Here is a 13,492-nt window from a genome sequence, read left to right as displayed (position 1 = left end):
CTATAATCTTCAGATGACTTCTTCACTTATCCGTCTGCCTGGGCTGAGAATACTGCAAGTCTGGGCTTAGTCAGATGACTGTTGACTGCCACTCTTTTGGGCGTGGATTCATGACATGGCAGCTGAGTTCCAAGAGGAACTAATCCATAAGGCATGGCAGGGACCAACAAATTCTCTTCTGATCAAACCGGAACCATGAACCATCATTTCCACTGCATTCTATTGGTTACAAGTGAGTGGCTACAGACTGCCGAGATTCACCATGGAGGGGCCTGGCCTCCCTCTTGTGGGGATAGTAGCAAAGTCTCATTGCAGAAGAACATGTGGGAAGGAGATGTTGCTGGTGTAATCTTTGAAAAATGCACTCAGCCACAATGACCCACACCTTTCTGCTCCCAGACTGGAGCAGAAAATAAAGAGGGAGCCAGGGAGTCTGGCTAGCATGAACTGTAGACCAGTTTCAAAAGGACCTTGCTGTCAGGTGTACAAACAACAGCAAAACTGTCATGGGGCAGGTCAAAAATGCAGTTATGTGAAGGCACCTCAGAGCAAACTCCCCCACCTGACTGCTCCAAAGCTGCTCTGTAGTGCTAGAGCAGTGAGTGCGCAATGTCTGCTAAGGTTTGAACATGTCCCCAAAAGCATGTGTTGGAGGCTTAATCCCCAATGCATCAGGGTTGGGAAGTGGGGCCTATTGCAAGGTGTTTAGTTCATGAGAGCTGTGCCCCCATAAAAGGATTAATGCTTATTATAAAAGGGATTGAGGCTGCGAGTTTGATCTTTTGCTCTCTCTCACCTCCTCTTTTCTCTTCTGCCATGCTATGACAGAGCAAGAAGGCCCCACAAGAAGTCAGGCCATCAGTCTTAGACTTCCAAGCCTCCAGAACCATGATCCAATAGATGTTTATTATATATTAATTACCCAGTCTTGGGAATTCTGTTAGAGCAGCACAAAAAGGAATAAGATAGTGATTAGGGCTGGGCAAGGTGGCTCACACCTATAATCCCAGCACTTTGGGAGGCTGAGGCAGGGGGATTGCCCGAGGTCAGGAGTTCAAGACCAGCCTGACCAACATGGAGAAACCTCATCTCTATTAAAAATACAGAATTAGCCGGTGGTGGCACATGCCTGGAATCCCAGCTACTTGGGACGCTGAGGCAGGAGAATAGCTTGAACCCGGGAGGCGGAGACTGTGGTGAGCCAATATTGTGCCATTGCACTCCAGCCTGGGCAACAAGAGTGACACTTCATCTCAAAAAAAGAAAAAGGAATAAAATAGTGTCCCAAGAGAGGACTCTTTATATGCCTTAACATTTTTTCCATGAAATGAAAAAATGTTAAGGCATATAAAGTTAACTTACAATTTGGCAAACATGTAGCAGATTAAAGCAGACACTTGCCCAGTGTGGATAGGACAGTATTACACACCAGGCTCTGTAGGAGCTGCTCATTTAAGGACACCACCACTGCCTTGTAGGTGAGGAAACGGAAACTTTGTCACTCACCCAGCTGACGTGCTAGAGATCGCAGAGCTGGACTGTGAACCACAGCCCTCTGTGCAGAAGCGTCACTCTTCTCGTTAACTGCTGTTGCCTCGCAGAAAAGAAACAGCTATGTAGGCTCAGGGGCCTGCAGGGCGGCAGTGGGTTTCTGTGTGTCTCCAACCCATGTATGTGTATGCTGGTGGTGGGGATTAGTGTGAATGTGCACACAGGTCCTACATAGCCTTTCCTCATTTCAAAAGCCCCATCACACAATCAGCACATTCAAAGAGAAAACACATTTTGGGCTTCAGCAGGGACTTCAAAGGGCTTTACAAAGCTCTCTTACTTGGTTTATAGGTCTCCAAGGTTTCAAGTGTTTTTGGTTTTTTTTGCACCGAGTGGTGAAGAATGTAATAAAATGTGAACATTAAAATGTCAGGTAGTAATTAAAGAAAAAGGGCCTGTGTTACCTGCCAGGGGTCCTCCGCTATTAGGCAGGCAGGCCCAAGCCAGCAAGCGGGACATGGCCAGTAGGAGCCTGGGCAAGGCCTGGACCTCCCAACCACCACTCCAGCCCCAGAGGAAGGGGTGTGAAAGCCCACAGCACTGGGACTAAAACATCACCACTTCTGTTAGAGGCTGGTCACTTCTATTAGATGCCTGCTCTGTGAGGAACCTGGGCTGGGCCTGGGGACACTGAGGCCCTGAACATGGCCCCTGACACAGGCAGCCAGACATACCAGGGCATTGCCAAGCCTTCATGAAAACCTCACTAGAACCTCCTGAGGCCCTCACTAGGCCTCACCAGGGCTGTATCAAGGCCTCACTAGAACCTCACCAGGGCCTCACCACAGCCTCCCCAGGGCCTCACCAGGCCTCACCATGGCTGTACCAGGGCCTCACCAGGTCTCATCAGGGCTTCACCAAGGCCTCACCAGGTCTCTCCAGGGTCTCACCAGGTCTCTCCAGGCCCTCACCAGGGCCTCACCAGGGCCTCACCAAGTCTCACCAGGGCTTCACCAGGGCCTCACCAGGTCTCTCCAAGGCCTCACCAGGGCCTCACCAGGTCTCTCCAGGGCCTCAGCAGGTCTCACCAGGGCCTCACTAGGTCTCACCAGGGCCTCACCAGGGCTTCAGCTGGGCCTCACCAAGCTTCACCAGGGCCTCAGTTGGGGCTTGCCAGGGCCTCAGCTGGGCCTTACCAGGGCCTGGCCTTTCTCTGGCTTCCTCTTGCCACCCCTTAGTACCATGCTACAGCCCCCTGCACTGTTCTCTGCCTCCCCAGGGCACACGCGCCCTACCTGTTCAGAGGCTTGTCCTGCAATTGTCCACGCATCTGGAAGACCTCTCCTCACTCTTTACCTGAACAACTCCCACAGGCATCTCAGGATTCAGTTTCAAAGTGGCTTCTGGGGGACGTCTTCGCTGACTTGCTCATAGTAAATCCTCGCTCCTTTTTCTCTAAAGGCACTTTCTTCCATTCTTCCCTCCTCTGAACACAGTGTGTTGTTAGATTTTTTCGGCCCAGCCCCATGTGGGTTCCTTAGGACGAGGACTAAATTTCATTCTCCCTGAGAGAGTGCCCAGTGCTTAGTACCAGTGTGTGCCTGACGAGTACATATAACAGTGAATGAGGGGCCTGCTCAGGGAGACTCCTATGCCTGGACGGTGGCAACACAGAAGGAAGAAGAGCCCAGCTGGGGGCATCTGAGGATTACTGAAGCATTCAGGACCCAGCTAGTCTGTGGGTCTCTGGTGTTTTCTGAAAAGGATAGAAGCCAGTCCCCGACACTGAAGACCCTTCCTTCACCATGAGGATGACCGCCGTCTGCCTGTTGCTGTCCTCCAGAGCCTGAGGCCAATGGATGGAACAAGTCATGGGGGGTCCTATTACTATCTGTGACCACTGCAGGCCCTGCTGTTGGGTGAGCTCTAAGTCCCTTAGTGGCTCACACTCTGTCCTGTTGCCTGAGCTCCCAGCACTTCCTATGAAGACGACCAACGACTGCATCCTGAACATGCCACACCTGTCCCCAGGCTTCCACACTTTTACCTACACCCCTGCCCCCCAGCACTCCTCTAGGCCCACCTGAAGAGCCCTTCATGCTTTAAGACAGAGCCTGATCCTCGAACACCCTCTTCAGGGATGTGTCTGAGCTGCCCCTGATCTCCCAACAGAGATGGCTGTGGAAATGTAGGTCTTCCCTGCTGGCTCAGACAAATGGAGCTGAAGGAGCCAAAAGTAGTTCTGGCCCATCCTGGCACTTTGGTTTTGAGACCTGAGCACTAGGTTGTGATTCAGGCCCTGCTTCAGGGAGGAGATGGGGCATAATTCAGTGGGTGTAACTCCCACTGTCACCACCACATGTGCTCCGTCTGCGTATCTAAGAGTGTGCGTAATCCCAGCCCACTGGGATCCCGAGGGCATCCACTGCTTACCAGACCGCTTATGCAAAAGGCCTCGCTTAGCAGCCTTCTGCCCCTATTTCTGCTCCTGAAGCAAATCAGGGAGCCTCAGGCCTTCTCTGGATGCTGTGGACCCAGAACGTAACCAGAATGAAGAACGAAGAGGCGTGGACTCTTTGCCCCTCTACTTCACATGATTGGCCTAATACACTAAAGCTGCTCTTCTGGGGTGACAGAGACACAGAATCTCAGTGCTAAGTAAGCCACCATGGGCTTGCTATCCAGACTCAGCCCCTCCCTGGGCTACAGGGGCTCCTGCCTCTTCTGGTTGGGGAAGGAGGCAGATGTGAATACAGGGAAAGGCCTTCCCAAAATAAAAAAGTGCTGCTGTGGCGAAGGCCCTGAAAGAGTGGCCTGTGAGGTGCACACACATCCGCACGTGCTGGAGCTTGTATAAGTTCATCATTGCACTGCTATAAAGAAATACCCGAGACTGGGTAATTTATAAAGAAAAGAAGTTTAATTTGCTCCTGGTTCTGCTGGCTTACAGGAAGCACAGTGGCTTCTGCTTCTGGGGAGGCCTCAGGAAACTTACAGTCACAATGGAAGGCAGAAAAGAAGGAGGTAGCTCACACGGCAGAAGCAGGAGTGAGCAACAGGTGGGAGATGCCACATGCTTTGAAACAACCAGATCCTATGAGAACTCTAGTAGGAGAACAGCCAAGTGGATGGTGCTAAACCATCTGTGAAGGATCCACCCCCTGTGATCCAATTGCCTTCCACCAGGCCCCACCTCCAACACTGGGGATTATAATCAGACATGAGATTTGGGTCGGGGACACAAATCCAAACCATATCAGAGCTATTTTCTCGTCAGGAAGATTAAATACCTGAAGGAGAGAGGAAGCATGGGCAGAGGAGAGGGGAGAGGAACTGAGGCACACAGCGCATGCAGGAAGGCCCTGGGGTGGGCGGGAGTGTGGGGTGAGGATGTGGTGGGGTGGAGGCTTGATAGGCAGAGGGACTGGGTGGGGAGGAGGCAGGAGAGGAGGGCAGGGCTGTCCACACCTGGACTCTGGCAAAGTGGAGGGATTTTCTCCATCCCACAAGCAAGAATGAACCCAGACAGGGTTGAGCAGTGGACAGGCCCCTCAGATGCAAGTGTGGCTGCTGCCTGGGAAGGGATGTGGGCCCAAGACAGAGAGTGGATTTGGGCAAGATGAGGGTGTTGAACACAAAGTGAGGTGAGTGGGCTTGGAGGGTTAGGGGGTGGTGAAAGTGTGAGTCTGGAATGGGTTGGGCACAAGACACAGTAGAGCAAGATGCCAGGGAAACCCCTGGTCTCCGACCTCTGCACCTGCTCATGGATACTGGTGCCTCTGTGGACCTTAGATGGGCTGCTTTTCAACCTGCGCCCATTTCCCATCAGCAATAAAAGCTCCTAAACCCTGATGACAGAATCTCTGCCATCTCTTGCTTCCCTCCTTGCCTACTACCTCCGTCTACAAGGCACCAACCACCTGGCCTCCCGCCTCCTGCCAGTCCATTCTCCCAGAGCAGCCCTTCAGGGAGCCATCACTGTCTCACTTGGCAAATGAGAAAACTGAGGCTCAGCAAGGTTTGTGGCCTCAGTTGAGTCTGGGTAGCAATGACTCGGGAGTTCCTGCTTCATGGCATGTGCCTGAGGATGCATGGAGGACCCCCAGGAAAACAAGTCCTTCTTGCTCCTGACACTGAAGACACAGGTGCAGAACCCTGAACCTGCTGAGCAGTGGCTTGGTCACTTATTGGCTTAATTCTGGCAGCTGAGGGTGGCCCTTTGGCCCTCAGACATGCTTGGTGAAGCAGGTCGAGTGGCTGGGGATACCGTGCACAGACCACCAGAGCAATTTGGGGTTTCATAGGTTGGGAATTGAAAATGGAATTATTATTTGTGGGGCATTGTTTAGCAAATATGCCCTCTTCCAAGGCACTGTCAGAGTGCACGGCTCTCCTGTTCTGTGTGAAGTCCGTCTTCTTTGCCTGCCCTGTCTTTCAGGTGTTGACACCGCAAAGAAAAAACTGTTTAGCAAGTGCAGATGGCCAGCAGCTAACCTCAGCAGGGCCTCCTGACTTCCTGGTGAGGGAAGCTCATGTGCAGCTTGGCTCTCGCACTGCGGGTGAAATGTCCCCCAGCACTTAACCCTCACTCCCTTCTGTTTTATTATCACATTATTCACCTGAGATGGCTTTTGAATCATGTGCACTTCAACGGCTTCCTGCATCTGGAGAGCGTCAGGGGAGAATTTCAAACATGAAATATGTCAGGTTTAAAATGCGCCACATCCTTGCACCTCCAAACCCCTCCACAGCTCATGGCATCCTGCCTGAAAGGCCTTTTCCCACATCTGCCAGACTGCGGCTCCCTCTACTCTGACGCCAGGCTCCAGGGGAGGAAGGGCTTGCAGAGCCTGAGAGGCCAAGCCACCTGACGGCCAGTACGTGGCCACTGGAAGCCGACATTTGTGTTCAAGCCTATTTATGCCTCTGGGCCTCAGTTGCCTCTTCTGTAAAATGGAGATAACCACCCTATCTGCTTCATAGGAACACGGTGAGGTGAACCAAATTAATGTACATAGGGCATCAGGAGCAGAGCCTGGCATGTGCTCAAACCAAATCCACGCATGAGTTGCTATCATCACAAACATTTCTCAAGCACCTGCTAGGTGTCAGCCCCTCTGTAATTTACTTTCCATTCTTATGCTGGCTGGAGACCCATAGGTCTCACTAGAGGATGGGAAGCAGGAAGAACAGTCATAGGCCAGTGTAGTACCTGGCCCTACCCTCCACAGTGGGAATGCTCCTGGGTGAGACACAGGAAAGAAAGGCACAGACACTTGCTTTCAGACTGTGCCAGGACCACAGGGACTCCTTTTACAGTGGGCCTGAGGGGGGCTGTCACTTCCTCCCAGCTACACATGCTGGACCCCACGCCTCATTTTCTTGCGCTGGGCCTTTTCAGCTGTAAACGCCATCCCAGTGTCGAGCGTCTGCATCTGACCATACCTCTTCTTGGTCCTTGCTGCATTTTTCTCTCTCATTGAAGTCAAGGGCACAGAAAAGTGCTTGACCAGCCCTGCAGAGGCCCTGTCTGCCCTCTGACCACAAAAATCATGACCCAGAAATTCTGCTAACTCAGAGAGAAACGCAGTTGCCGCCTTTCTCCTGAGTTTGGGTAATAATTGCATGTGTATTTTCTTTTTCTCTCTCTTTCTCTCTTTTGTTTGGGCAGGAATAGCAGTGGGTCAACCCAATAGTTTAAAAGATCACTGAGTTATTAACATAACTGCAGCCGTGTGAGGTGGGAGAGGCTGTTGTGTTACTCAAACTTGCATTACAGAAGAAACTTTCCTATGAAACATGGTAAGCCGTGTTCGGAACTCCAGCAGCTCATGGGAGCGTTGCTTTAGGTGCTGTCGTCTTTGTTTTGATGGCCTCCTGGGAAGGGCCCTTCAGTGGGGCTTGGGTCCTAGACATGTAAGAGGCTGTGAGCAGGCAGCTTGGGCTCACTGAGTCCCAGCTTTCCCCTGCCTCCAGGATAGCAGTGTTCCTGGTCAGGATCATGAGGGGACAGTCATTGAGCAATTGTGCTTGAACGAGCAGGACAGACATGGAAGGTGGGGGGTCTTATAAGTACAGCATGCCTCCAGTGTGCCTGCTCTCTTCCAGGTACCTCCATCGTCATCACAGCTCTGATTCTCATGATCTAATTAAGGCACAAAGGTATCATTTACTTACCACAGGCACCTACTTAGAAAATTAAAGAACTTGAATTCAAACCTAGATTTTCCCCCAAACTGTGCCCTCATAAACGAAGAGTCACTGGCTGGTGGGGACAAGTAGGGGGTGGGAGTGGTGGAAAGAACAAGTTGAATAAAACATATTTCTCTGGATAAATGAGGGAACAAACCAAGTGTGGCTAGGGGCCTGGGGGTGCTGCAGGCTTCGGATATACTTCGTCCTCTTCCAGAGGGGCCCAGGCTGGGGATTTGAGGGAAAGGGATGGGGGAGATGATGGGAAGGAAGGAGAATCAGGGCTAGTACCCTGCTGTATGCTGGAACCCGGAGGCCTGGTGGGGCCAAGAGGAGAAGTAGTATCCTGCCTGTTCTCCTCCCTGATTCCCTGGTCCGACGGGGAATGGGGCAGATTCCAGGAGGAGCTAGAATCCGTGTTAGTGGGTGCTGACTTTGCAGTATCCCATGTCCCAGATCCCCAGCCTTCCATGAGGATCTCACCCCAGGAGAATGTGTGGCTTCAGCCGAAGGAGTCAGAGGAATTGCTTTCTTTGCTTTTTATCTCACATCTTGTAAATCTCGGAGACCACCTGAAACCACAGTTAACGGGGAGGGGCAGAGCACTTCGTGTCTGCAAGAGGTCCCAGGAGGTGCTTGAATTGACACTCTCCATAGCTCTGTGGGCTCCTGTGCTTGCTCCCAGGTGTCCCAGGGAAATTAGAGAGGAGCTATTTCCTTTTGGGGCCCAGGCTGTCAGACTCATCCAGGTCTTGGAAGCTCATAGCAATTTTCAAGCAAATCCTGTAGACCCGACTGCAACTATCCCTACAGAAATTGTGCAGAAACAGACATTTGCTCTCATAGATGCCACCATCAGCCTGAATGAAGCTCCCAGGAGTGCTTGACTTAAGATCTGTAGCAATACCAAACATCCATGATTCAACCCCTAAGCCTTCAACTCTCCCCTGAATCTTTCTCTTCTGAACTCCCCAAAATGTCTAAGTTTCCTTGGGATTGTCTGTCTTGAAACAGGTCTTTGTTCCAAGCTATGAGAATCAATAAAATAGTACTAATGGGTGGGAGGATGCTTATCAAGTGTAAATGGTGTGTATACGTGTCCAGAAACCCTACAGCTAAGGAGGCAGGGCGGACCAAGGGTGAGGTGGAGTCTGCTGGCATTCTGCTCTTGCTGCCCAGAGTTTTGGAGGTTAGTTAGCTTCTGTGGAAATACAGAAACAAGGGAATTAGTCTCACTGACTCCTTAGTATGATGAAAAGGCCTGAACTGGGGGCTGAACCACTTCCCTGGGAAGATAAGCAAGACCACTTAACAGAACCTCAGGTCTTGGACAATAGCAGTGAGGAGACAGACCAAAAAGAGGGTCACATCTAGTCCTCTCTTTACCTCCACCAGAGCCCTGAACCATGGGACCAGAGGGTAAGGGTCCTGGAATGTTCAGTGACCACAGAAGCCAGTTAACTACAGAGAATCAGGTGAAAAACCTCAGCCAGCTAATGTGGCTCCACTCCACTCCGTGTCCACCTTGAGTATGAGGGGCATGGGCAGCGGGGCTGCTAAGTAAAGCAGTGTCTCTTCCAGGCCTTGGCAACCTCATGCAGCTGAATTCTGTGGAAGCTGCAGTGCTGAGACTAGCAGACGGCCTGCCAAGCCTGAGATGTCTGACGGGCAATCATAAGAAAGGGGAGCTCCAGCCTGGCTTGGTGTTGAGTCTCTGGGAAGAAAACCAAACAAATCCAGGGTGGGTTAGGTTTCTCCTGTGGCTGCACTCTCTCTCCTGCAGTCAGGAGAAAGAAAGAAAGAAGGAAGGAAGGAAGGAGAGAAAGAAAGAAGAAACAGAAGGAAGGAAGGAGAAAGAAGGAAAGAACGAAAGAAGAAAGAATGAAGGAAAGAATGAAAAGAAAGGAAGGAAGGAAAGAAAGAGAGAGAGAGAGAGAGAGAGGGAGGAAGAGAAGGAGGGAGGGAGGGAGGTAGGGAAGGAGGGAAGGAGGCAGAAACAGGCAGGAACTAGGAGGCCCTGACACTGACTGAGCCCTGCAGAAGGGTCTGTGATGAGGTCCTCAGAAAGCAGACCTCACCAAGACCCTGAAGCTCACTTCCAGGTGTTCTGCTGTGATGCTAGCACTGGACACCAGAGCATCTGCTATGGCAAGGGCTCAAAACTCCTCTCCAGGTCACCTGAAGGTATCAGGGGTTTCTGACATGGAGATGAACAAACACAGTGGTAGGCACTGCTGTCTCACGATATCTGGGGGGCTGATGTGGAGGGAGGAAGCACAGGCTTCTTCCTTATGACACCCAGAGCTCAAGTTGGATCCCGCTAGGACCGTTGAAAAGACACTCAATTTCAGTGTAATCTGAGTGCATGAATTGGGGTTCACCCAGAGAAGCAGACCCAGTAAGAGATCCATGATTTGTTGTCAGGTGTTGAGCTAACACTGTCCTGGGTGTGGTTTTGTTAAGCGGTCTCTGCAAGGTTACGGTCCCCCCAGCTGACGCTGAAGCTTGAAGTCTACGAGGTAGGTCGTCAGAAAAGGAAGGGCCTGAGCAAGCTGGAACCTGCGAGCAGGAGGGATGGTGGAGACTGTGTGCATTCTTGTTGCCTCTTACCATGGTGACCAGGGTGTCCTGCAGAAGCAGGGGCTCTCCCTCATGGGATTAAACACACACACCTGGGCCAGGAGGCAGAGAAGGTGGCCCAGCTGTGTCTTCATGCCACTGGGTGAATCACCAGGCCAGCAACAACAGGTGCGTGCTGCTACTTCCCTAGCCACCCTCCAGTCTCCCCAGACTCTCTGTGTCTCTCACCTCATGTGTGAGGCGTGCCCTACCCTGCCCACAGGCTACCTGGTGCCTCCACCGTGTTTCTAACGCTTGTGTGTGTATTATCATGAGAATGGAGGCATACATCCTGCAGCCCATGCTGTTCCCTAGACATGTGGGAATATATTTAGGCTCTGGAAGAATTTTGATTCAAGGTTCCTGGGTGACCAAGGACCCAAGTTGGAGGCACCCTAGTCAGGACCCTGACTTATAAAACTAAAATCTTATTTAAATAAAATGTCCTTCAAATGCAAGCCATTATTACAAAAGATCCTGTTTAAAAATTGTGAACATAAAGCCACAGAGTTACTAAATGTCCATAGAATACGCATGTCCTGAGAATACATGTGTGAACTCAGTGGGGATCTGCAGACTGCGGCCAGCGGGGCCATGGCCATACTCCCTGGCATCTGCTTGGGGCTCTAAACCAAAAGTAAAATTCAAAGACCCGCCCCTGGCAACCATCTGAATGAATGTACTTCCTCCTTCACAGAGGAAGGAAAAATGTAACCTGAAAGACTGGTTGAGGCCATGACCGGAAGTGGGGGTTGGACATGCCTCATTGTAAGCCCCCAGAATTAACATCAGTACAGGTCTTCAGCCTGATAAGAAACATTTACTGTCTTCTCTCTAAAGCCTGCCACTTGGGGGCTTCATCTGCATAAAATCCACATCTTCACAACCTCTTGCATCACCCAGATATTTCCTTTCTATTGATGATGACTCTTTCTACCAATTACCAATCCGAATATATTAAATCTACCCACAACCTGGAAGTCCTGCCTTTCCAGATGGAACCAATGTAAATCTTGTGTGTACTGACCAATGTATCATGTCTCCCTAAAATGTATAAAAGCAAGTTGCATATGTCATCAGGACCTCCTGAGGCTGTGTCGGCATGTTCTTAACCTTGGCGAAATAAACTTTCTAAATGGCCTGAGACCTGTCTCAGATATTTGGGGCTCACATGGCCTCCACTCTTGCTCCTAGCCTCATCTTTGCCCTGCCCTGCTCCAGTTCTACCAAACCACAGGGGCTTCCCTGAAGGCTGTGCGTTGCCTCCTGGGCACATGCTGTTCCCCTGCCTGGATCGCCCGCACCATTCAGAAACAGCACCGAAACACCACTGTTCTTCACAATCCAACTCCCATATCTCGTTTGGGAGTCTTCCTAGATTTCCTGGATAGGTTGTAAATAATAATAATAAGTATATGACATTCATTGGGTATTAATTGTTTTAGTCACTATTATAAGTAATTTACACATATTAACTCATCTATACTTTGCAGAAACCCTCAGCTAAATATACTATATCCTATCACTTTATTTCATATTAGTTCCCATTTTACTGCTGCTGACAAGACCCAAAGAAATACAGTGGCTTAGCCAAGCTCGCACTTCCAGGCAGTCTCGCTCCAAAGTGCGTGCTCTTGCCTGCTCCGCGATCCTGCCACTCTCGGCTAGTTGCTCTTCGTATCTCATCTTTACTTCCTCTGTGCACAGACCACATTGGATTGTGTCCATTTGCTTATGTGGCTTGTTTTTATAAGTCCAGAGCTTTGTTCTAGTCAATACCATCTTTCCAGTACTTATCAGAATGACTGATACAAAAAGGTTTTCAACGAGTATTACCAAAATGGAAGCGCTTCACATAAATGCCCATGCATTCCTTTTCCTGCATCCAGGCCTCCTCCAAACAGTGGCAGACCATCAGCTGGCCCATCCTACATGAGCAAGAGACAAGGTCAGGCCCCCAGGGTTCTCCGCCAGCCTCCCTCTAAACCAGACACCAGACGCAGATCCTTGGAGGGTACCCACTGTTTGCTTTTAACAGAAGGACTCTGGCTCACCCCCAAGGCCTTCTCATCTACCTAGGTAGATGCCCCTGCCCAGTGAGCTGAGCAGGACTTTTCTGACTCTGGAGGGATATTTGTGCCTATGAGAGACTATGCCAGGGAGCGTGCTGCCTCCAAACACCAGGACAGGTACCTGCTGTGAAGGTGATTCTTGTGGGTGCGGTCCAGGGGTCTCCTCCCACGCTCCAGCTTCCCGGCTTGTGAAATCAAACTTTCCCTCAAAGCCTAACCCAAACCTCGTCCTCCTGTAACCGTCAGCTCTCTAGTCATCTTCCTCGGTTCCTTTCCCACCTGCCTCCTCACATTGTGAGGCCATGGTTCTCAGCTGTGCTGAAGTCAATTATGAGGTCACTTATAAGTGAGGCCTTCTAAGTGACCATAACCTCGCTTTATTCACAAACGTAGGCAAAGCTTAACTTGAGCTACTTCTTGTAAAGGCCAGTTTTAAAGAAAACTGAGGCCAAGCATTGTGGCTCATGCCTGTAATCCCAGTGTTTTGGAAGGCCGAGGCGGGAGGATCACTTGAGGTCAGGAGTTCAATACAAGCCTGGACAACAAAGCAAACCCCATTTCTATGATAAAGAGAAAAAAGAAAACTGAAGCGTAAGGCTAATCAATTAGAACTCTCAACTAATTGACAATTATGTAATGAGGAACTTTCCGATAGGATAAATCAAATCAGGCAGCTCTATAACTGTAACCAATCAAATATTCCCTTTTTTATCCCTTCATTTGCCGGTTAAAAAAAGCCTTTTCCTTTGCATCTCAGTGCAACCTGAAACCACCTTTTTATCAGCACTTCCAGGTTCATGAATTGCTGCTTGCCTCATAGAACTCTGTTAATGGCATCACGCTGTAGTTTTTAACAGCCTCATGCCCCTTAGAAACTCCTTAAGAGTGTTTTTATAAATACTGATGTCCATGTCTCATCCTAGACAGGCTCACTCTGACATTTTGTTAAAGCCCCCAGGTGATGCCAGCATGCAGACAGGGTTGTACTGACCACCTTGCTAGTACTGACCACTCATGCCCTTTGAGGGAATTAGCTGCCTTGTTACTACGTACACAAAAGAAGTGCTGAAGAAATGGTATTGAAATGATAGTGGTTAGAATTATGAATACTCATCTTC

At 50.2% G+C, this 13,492-nt stretch overlaps 1 long non-coding RNA gene across 1 annotated transcript; it reads right to left on the bottom strand.

The window, feature by feature from the left end:
- Positions 1 to 4,345: 4,345 nt before the first annotated feature.
- LOC118146263 (uncharacterized) lies at positions 4,346 to 12,663 on the bottom strand. Its single transcript, XR_004731879.3, has 4 exons — positions 12,496 to 12,663; positions 12,139 to 12,230; positions 8,167 to 8,255; positions 4,346 to 7,636 (listed from the first exon to the last, which is right to left on the bottom strand). It is a non-coding gene; the product is annotated as an uncharacterized LOC118146263 (long non-coding RNA).
- Positions 12,664 to 13,492: the final 829 nt, after the last annotated feature.

This window comes from Callithrix jacchus, chromosome 12 (assembly GCF_049354715.1).
Source record: "Callithrix jacchus isolate 240 chromosome 12, calJac240_pri, whole genome shotgun sequence".
Classification (NCBI taxonomy): domain Eukaryota; kingdom Metazoa; phylum Chordata; class Mammalia; order Primates; family Cebidae; genus Callithrix; species Callithrix jacchus.
The sequence above is the reverse complement of the archived record's forward strand: the minus strand, read 5'-3'. Positions and strand labels throughout refer to the sequence as shown.